Source organism: Vidua chalybeata, chromosome 3, assembly GCF_026979565.1.
Source record: "Vidua chalybeata isolate OUT-0048 chromosome 3, bVidCha1 merged haplotype, whole genome shotgun sequence".
Classification (NCBI taxonomy): Eukaryota; Metazoa; Chordata; class Aves; order Passeriformes; family Viduidae; genus Vidua; species Vidua chalybeata.
In genome coordinates this window covers 4,664,996-4,674,028 of record NC_071532.1, presented here as the reverse complement: position 1 = coordinate 4,674,028, position 9,033 = coordinate 4,664,996, and positions in this window count along the sequence as shown.

The window sequence follows — 9,033 nt, the reverse complement described above, 5'->3', positions numbered from 1 at the left end:
AAGCATGACCACCACAGGACTTTCACTGGTGCACAAAGATGCTCATTGTGCTTCCCATTGCACTGGTATTGCTCAGCGCTGAAAAACCAGAATCACTGTTTTTAACAAGAAATAGGTTGCCAGATGAGAGTGCTCTCCCAAGGGATTTGTAGGTGGTAAGTTGCTCTATTGATAGAGAGCAACAAGCTGTGTTGGTATCTACCTAACACACATATAGGCTTTGGACTCTTTGGTGCTAAAATAATTCTGAAGATCAGGAATAACTCTGTGTGTGACTGCCTGTATGTATTTACAATTTTCTTGCAAAGGACAAAAAGAAAAGAGATGCCTGTTTTTTTTGATGATTAAAATTGTTTGTCAGCATGAAGATTGTTTTCTCTGAGGCTTTGATGCATGGTCTTTTACAACTACTGGGCTGCTCCCCTGTAAGATTCTTCCAGAGGATACTGCAGAGCAGCCAGCTGCAATTAAAACAGAGAAGACGGTGTCCAAGTCCTTTGACTTCCAATTCTTTGACTTCCTTTATCTTTAAATTACATCTTTAGGGCTATCACTCTGTCAGAGTAGGATCACCCTTGCCTAGATCTTTGCCCATGGTTTAGTATAGCCCTAACCTGATTAGGAATCTGAGGGTTTTCTCTTCATTTCACTAGGGAGTATTAAAACAAATTATTCTGATATGGAGACTATAAAATAGGTTAAAAAAATTTAAAAATTCAAGAAACTGATTCTCTATGCGGCAAAGACCTCACCATCCTGAACCCCAGTAAATGGGAATAGCAATAAAAAATGTTTGAAAATCCAAAGTGCTGTATGTTTGAAGTCTTCAGGTTTAACAAATGTCATTGTCCCTCTGGTGAGAGTCCATCATCCCAAATCTTTGCTTAGTCTTTAGGTGGACAAAGTGGACAAAGAGCTTAGAGTGGGTTAGAATACCTCAGGACTCCTGAGGCTAGCTAAGACTGCCTATAAAAATAATACTGTCTTAGAAAGTAAAAAGGCTGTGTCCTGCATCTGCTGAGCAAGGGGTTTCAATCTCATGTTTTTTTTCTGTGTGCTGGCAGGTTCACAAAATAGGATTCATTCTGACTGTAGCTAAACAAACAGCTGGAGGGTGCTGTCTCTGCAGAGCCACAGGCCTGTCCCTTTCTGTTTGCAGGCACTCTGCCCATTCCCCATCCTTTGTAAAGGCTCCAGCCTTACAGGGGGGGTGAGCACGCTCACACACAACATTGGTGTGACCTGAGACTGAGCCCAACAAGTGCTTTCTGTCCCACTCCCCCCGAGCTCCTCACTTGATCTCTGACATATGCATATTCTGGCAAAGCACTCTGCAACACCCATCAGGCTGAAATCAGGCTTTGTGCAGGTAGTGATCATTCACCCATCCCTGGCATTCAAGCCTTTTGGAACCAAGGGAGGGGATTGTCCAGCTCTGCCCTGCACTGGTGTGGCCTCACCTCGAGCTCTGTGAGCAGTTTGGGGCACCACAATATAAAAGAGACATTGATCTGTTGCAGTGTGTCCAAAGGAGGGCTATGAAGGTGATGAAGGGCCTGAAGCCATATGAGGAATGGCTGAGGTCACTTGGTCTGTTCAGCCTGGAGGAGACTGAGGGGAAACCCCACTGGGTCTTCCACATCTTCACAAGGGGTAGAGGAGGGGCAAGCACTGGTCTTTTCACTCTTGTGACCAGTGACAGGACTTGAGGAAATGGCATGAAGCTGGGTTTGGAGAGGTGTAAGTTGGATATCAGGAAAGGGTTCTTGTTCCAGAGAGTGGTTGGGCACTGAACAGGCTCCCCAGGGCAGTGCTCACAGCCCCAAGCCTGACAGAGTCCAGGAAGTATTTGTACAATGCTCTCAAGCACAGGATGTGACTCCTGGGGTGACCTGTCCAGGGCCAGGAGCTGGACTCAATGATCCTGACGCCTCCCTTCCAACTCAGCATATCTACGATCCTATGGTTCTATGAAAAAATGGTTAGCTACACACTAAACTGGCAACCCAGAGCAGCTCAGATCAGATTTGTTTGCTGCTGTAACCTCCTCAATATCTGTTGAATACCAGCATTGTTTTCTCTACATTCAAGTGTAGGAGACCACCAAGGAATGAAGGCTCAATACTGAGACATTTGTCATTTCTGGTGCTGTTTGTAAATAAACTCCTCAGCCTAGAGCTATTGCATGTTTTGAATTCCAAGAAGGCAATGTTCTGTGTCTTCCTACATGTGCCAGTGCTGAACAGTTCAAAAAGGACAATGAAAAAAATTACCCTGTTCAGTCTAAGGACAGTGATAAATCTATTCTCTTGAAGCACAGTTCTGCTTTATCTAGCTTTACTTTCAGTGGAAGAGGAGACACACAGTGCTTTCCTATTGCCACCTGTTTCTGGCAATGCTTCTAAGCCACCCAAAGTTCCCGTAACCAATAATTCCTTTGCATCTTGCTAACAAGAAACTCTGCTCTCAGCAATATGGAAAAGAATTAAAAGTAAATAAAGGTCACATGTCTACGGAGCCCTTCCCACATCATAAGCATTTCTAGCTGATAGAGTGGATTGTTTCTTACTCCTGTGTATAGAAGATGCTTGCACTGCCTGTGGAATGTTGTGCAGGCACTCCCTAAGTGCCTTGGCTTCTTCAAGAGCCTTTTATTCAGATCTTTTTCCAAGCCTGGCAGGACAGGTGAACCTCTGTGGAAGCAAAATTGCAAATGTCTTCTTTATTTTGTTGCTTATGCATAACCTTCCCCCTGCCTTCAGCACTGAAAGCTTTTGCTGATTTTTGCTTTCTTAGGGTTGCAGTTTCTTTCCTAATAGGTACTTAAGGAAACACCTGGAGTCACCTATCTCTGGTCTACTGTTTCCATATCTGGTTTATTTATTTTTTCAACTTCAAACACAGGATGTGTATGTGTGTGAAAAGGAGATCAGGCATCTACATTTAGGTGTTTGGTAGGAAGTGAGTGTCTTCAAGGTTCTTTTATAATCACTAGAGCTATGGCCTCTGGAAAACCATTCAGGACATCAAAATCATCCCTGCTAAATCATCCTCTGGAGAAGCATCTCTCTTTCCACTGCCTGTATAGGGAACCCACAGAGATCAGACTGAATTACCATAGCTGAAATAAGATGCTGCAGAGGGTGGCATAAATACCCCTGCAGTCTGAGCTACTATTCACCCACTGAAAAGCTTGAAAGGCATAAAAGGCTTCCAGTTTTCCCATTAATGTAGTCACTCTGCTCACCTAAGCAAAAAAAAAAAAAAAATTAAAAGTGCATCTTTGCAGAAAATTGTGTATTAAGCACCAGTCTTTATTGCACCAAACAGCACTTTTAAATCCTCTCCCCAGGAAGCTGTTGACACATGTTGGAGTCACTCTACCACCTTCTCCCAAGAAATGCGTCTGTAATTGTATTTGTGTCTATGGTTACACGTTGCTGTGGAGGTGTTGGCATGCTGATCTAGACCTGCAAGCCAACCAGCACAGCCTGTGGCTTCATGGCCCTATATGGCATTTCACCTGTGAAGGTAACCAGCTCTGTCCTGCTCTGAATCTCTCAGAGGTCTAAATGAAGCTTAGAAGATGGCAAATGGAGCTGCTCCATGCCCGAGATGGGTGGCAGTCTCTGGCAGTGAAAGCTGTGACCTCCTGTTTGAAACCTGGCTCACATCACCCTGAATGTTATGAAGGATATTTCTTCCTGCCATGCCCTCTCCAGAACAAGGTGTTCTCTCTGGAGCAGTATGCTCTGAAAGGCCAGGTCTGGCTGCTCCCTCCCAGCACTGCAGGTAGAAGAAGATGGCTTTAACACAGAGGAAGACACAAAAATTATCTGGAGGCTGGCCAGAGGCAGGTGGGAACAGGCTGAGAAGGTGGAGGTCTGTTTGGTCTGGTGACATGGCCATGTAGATTCACTGTCTAAAATCCCTTGTGGGGAGAGAAAGACATGGAAGGAGTCATTGGCTGCAGTCAGTTTGGGGTGGAGGGAGTTTTCTTAAGGCCAGGCGTAGGAAAGCTTGAAAGCACACATTTCAGCATAATTAGAGACTTTTCTGACATGAAGATAAAACTGGATATGCAAAGTCTGTACATTTGGATTTTGTGTTGCTCACACCCCCAGATTTGGCCTTTATCTTACCTTTGCATCAGGATGTTAGGCAATTCACCACCACCTGCAATTTACTTCGACTCTGGTGACTGTTAATTCTTACAGTGTGGATTGAAGACTTCTTCTAGAAAAGTTTCCAGTTTGTTATTTGGTCATTAAGTTGAAAAGGTCTGTGTACTTTTAAAAAGGTGATAATAAACATGATGAAAGTGTAAAGAAAGCTAAGCGATACTAAGTTAGGTTATGGTCTTCTCTTTATTCATCCACCTATTAGAGGATGAAAGGGCATATAATGAGACAGAAGAGTGGTACATTGAAGGCAGACAGGGATTTTCTTTGCATGTAGTATGTTGCCATTCCTGAACGTAACAGGATCCTGCAAAACGTAACAGGATCCTGCAAAGAGTCAGGCATTAAATAGCCTCCAACACCAATTGGAGGTGCAACAGCAGTGATAAAAATATAAATTTCAAGATTATTGAATGGGCTTCTGAGGTCAGCTATGCTGTAGCTGTCTGTCACAGCATTCCTTGTGCTGCCCTCCAAAACACATTCCAGTTAACACACCCAAAGCCCGGGAGCTATTTGCTGTGCCAGTTTTATCAAGTGTAGTAGTCACCATGCTCCTGGGATGGTCTGTGACCATCAGTTTATTTATATTGGATACAATAACAATCTGCTGGGATTCTGGCATTCTGACACTGCCTGAGTGACTGCTGAATGCTTTAAGTGTGCTTCAGTTATTTCTCCCACAAGTGAACTCATATTCTGCTCTACTTACAGATGCTTGTGTTGGCTCTTAGTGGAAAGTTTCAGACCTCTTCTGGTCCTGTACAGGTCCTGTCTAAACCAGCACAATGGCAGGACTGTTAACCTGGCTGATACAATTCCCAGAGAGTCTGGAACAGCTTCTCTGACACGAGATATATAAATGCTTTATGAGATCTGGAAGTTGCTGCCAGATGCAGCTGCACAGGCAGCTCCTGCTTGCCTTTCAACCAGCCTTGCCCTCCTCAGTCAACTTGGCCCTCCCAGCTGCCTGCCCACATCTGTACAGTTTTCTTCCCAGGAAAAAGCCTTGCACTTCTGCAGTCCTGATGAGGTTTAGAGAGACAGGGACCTCTGCATCATGCTTGGCTCTGCAACATGGGCACCCCAAACACTGCCCATTGGTAGCTGAGACCCAGGACTGAGCCCTTGAAAGATGCCTAGGGATGGCCATCAGTTCTCTGTACTGGTACAGAGATAATTTCATGTATGATGGGATCAGGTAACACAGAAGACATATAGGCCCTCTGATCTCAAATCTCTTCATCCTAGAAGGAAAGGGAAAAGATTCAGCCTTTTCACAGCTTCCCTCAGAGGACACTCTCAGAGGTAAAACCCCTGTGCTTGCAGTTGTTGAATTTCAGAGCTGTGCATTCTCGCCCTTTCCTCCTACCCCAAACAGTGAAATGTTTGTTGCTACTGTCCAGGAATTCATCTGTTGTATTTTAATATGCATGTGTATGATCATCCAGTTGCTACAATTACACTGTGGGAATCTTGTTTCTAAAAATACACCAATCTCTGCTGCTCTCCAACACAAGCATGTGGTAATGGATCATGTTCCCCAGTTGCCAGTCACACACAGGAAGAAGGAAATCAATACAGCTGGCAATACAGAAAGACTTTATAATTACAACTAATTTCCCTTTCGCTTAAAACCATCATCTTCTAGCCTGCATTATCACAGCTTCATCTTTAAAATGCATTAAAACAATCATGGGTTTCCCTTTGCTAGATAAAATCCTGTTATTTTGTTTGAGAGCATCTTTGGAGTAGCTCAAAGTAATAAGGTCTATTATGGGAACCTTAAACCAGCTCCTACTCCAGCAGGTACTCTGTTGCTATCAGTGTACTTCCACCAAAACTGAGAGAGATTTTGCATCATTCAGGTTGTGATTGCTGTATTTTGTCTAGGGAAACATGTGTGCACACCGTCTTTTAAATTTAAGGTGCAGCAAACTCCCTGATCTTGTTCTATCTTCTCTTCTGCATTATTTAAATGGCAGTTGAAAGCACTGTGAGTCAGTGGAGGCTGTGAAAAAAATTGACAGGATGCCATTCATTTTACTATTATAAAAAGCTGTATTTTGGAAGGATTTTGCATTACAAATAGTGCCTCTGATTCCAGAGGAGCTACTCAGTGTATAGCCTTACTCAACCTTACCATTGTATATTTTGTCCAAATTATGTCTGCCTGGTGAGCAAAGGAGGGGGGGCTTGGGAGCCTGAACTTCAGTGTTGTAGCCAAAAGTCACAGTGATGAGACATTGTGTGGAAATCAGTGTATTCCAAATTGCAGCTCTGACTGCTGAGTATGGCTGCTGCATCTCCGTTCTCCCCTCTCCCTGCCCATAGAATAAGAGCAATGATGCTAGAAATGGCAAGGGACATTCATTAATTAATGCTGATTTTAGATTTTGTCAGTGTTTTGAAGTTGTTCAGTGAGCTACATGAAGTGTAGCTCACTGAACAACTGTGCTACATAAAATCCACCTTGGTTACTGCCTGCTAGAAGACACATAAAGGTCTGAAGCCACAGAAGAGTTCTTCTGGCAGTGGGGCTTCCAGCCATGGTTCTCCCACAGGGAGCAGACTGGCCATCCCTGAGAAAAGGCAATGGAAATAGAGGGGAATGCATGTGGAAGTTGTGTTCTGCACTCACACAATAATCCAAAGCTGCTCCCAGTTTTGCCCCCCAGAGCCTGTTTAATGTAGCTCATTGTATCTTTCTTCAAAAAATGAGGTGTAAAAGGAACCCCTCTATCCTTGCTGAAGGCTTTTTACTTTTAAATTGAAATATTTGGTTTTCCCCTAGAGGTTGTAGTTGATCTGTTACTTCCCTGAGAGTGTTTTTTTCTACCTAGAGCCATAGTCTGTCCTTAGCTGTGGTCTGGATCTCTCTTAGGCAGCAATTTATCTTTCCCACTGAACAGAAAACTTCTTAGAGAGCAGCCAGGAAAGAATCCTCTCTGCCTCTTGGAGCATGCAGTGCTGGAGCTGCTACTGGAGCTGGTCATACATTACAACACTGTCAGCACTGGCTTTTCGCCCATCAAAGGGGTTTTTGGAGCCAGGCAAAGGCAGAGCCACTGAGCACTGTCAGAAACCTCCAGCATCTCCATCCATGCTTGGCAAGAGGCTGCTCCACAAGAACAGAGCTTTACTTCTCTGCTCCATCGAAGCAGCTCCAGCCCGTGGCTCTGCTGTTAGTATCAGATTGCTTAGTCCTGAAATCCTGCTTTTCTCTGCTGCTTAGATCTACTGTTCAGCTTCAGTGGAGTTTTTCTGATTAACCAGGCTTTTGTTCCTGCCTTTCAGAGTCACAGGGAAGCCCTGCTCTGCCAACCAGGAGTCAGCATGGCTCTGGTTTGCTGTTGCTTCTTACCCCTAAGAGAGAGCAGCAGATCTCCTCCTACCTTCTGGGAAGAGAGCTGCTGAAAAGACACCTCCTTCTCGGGGTCTTTCACGGAATGACCCCTCCTGGCATCACAGCCCTGGTCTAGCAAGGCACCAGTGAGGAAACTGAAGCCTCAAAACTTCAACAGGATAAGAAATATGTAACTTCTGAAGAATGCTGGAGCCGACGTGATGTTTCAGAGCCAGCCTCTATTCTTAGAAAAGTGGTGAAAGTCATAATTTAAAAATAAAATCAAGTGCAGTGCTAGCAAAGAGTCATATTGGTGGTATTCCTGTGAGTAAATCCCTCAACATGAATTGGCTTCACTTGAAGCTCAGCAACACTCCACCAAAATAAGGCCCAGCTGTGAGATGTCTGTAGTACTGATCTGAACAGAAGTACACATGGCTCTTGCCACATCAGGTGTCCTCTCTTCCCCTAAAACGTGCCTGTAGTTCACTTTAGTATTACAGGTCAAACCAGGGCCTTCCAAGAGCCTCTGAAGGAGTTAGCCTGTGCAAGTGGTGAAATTTAATGTATATCCCTCCGGGCACCTCTCCAGGTGCTGCACTTCTGCTGTCTGGTGGGGACTAAATGATGCTTTTATACTATTCACAGCCATTTCTGTTTGCATTGAGGTTACCAAATGCTGTGTTTTATCTCAGAATCTCCAGATGCCAACATATTCCTTCTCAGGCTTGTGTGCAGTAAGCAAAGGGCCAGCCTCTGTCTGGCTTTGAGCAGGGATGGCCACAGATTAATACTTATGGCTTAGAGCTAGGATGAACTTCCTGTGCAGCATCCGAATCAGTCATTTTATTGGGAGAAAAACCACAGAACAAGCTGTATTCAAATCCTGTTCATCTGCTGCTTTAGTACTGTTTGAAGTTTGAGGTTTCCCTCAGAAAAACTCCCCTGTGTTTTACAGCCACAAGAGGCTGTAGGGCATAACCCTTTACCCACTTGGGTCACGCAGAGTTTCTCCAATAACTTTCACTGAGAGAAGCTGAGACCTAAAAGTTTCCTCTTGCACTCAGTCGGGCCAATGTGAACATTACTTAAGGTGATGCCAAAAAGTGAAACACTGGATCTCATAATAATGTGCCTCTGGAGCTGATCTGGTGGTTTTACTCACCCTGTAGCACTCACCCATGAATCCAGCCCCACCAGAGTGAGATGAAACACACGTGTGAGTTACACTGCTGTTTCACCCTGTGCAGAAGTGATCAGTGACCTGTGCCTCTGGCTCTGAGGCTCACACTGCCCAGTGATCTCACCAGGAGTCTTGCAAGAGTCAGCAAGCTGTTTTTCACTCTAATGATGTTATTTGATTGCTCTGCATGGGGCATTTAAACTGTAAAGCAGTTTTGCACAGGCTGCTACCAAAGCTGCACATCTCATTCTAAAGTTCCACACTACAGTCTAACAAGGGGAGGAGTCAGAAAAACAGTCAGGAGATAAAAAAGCCAGAACATT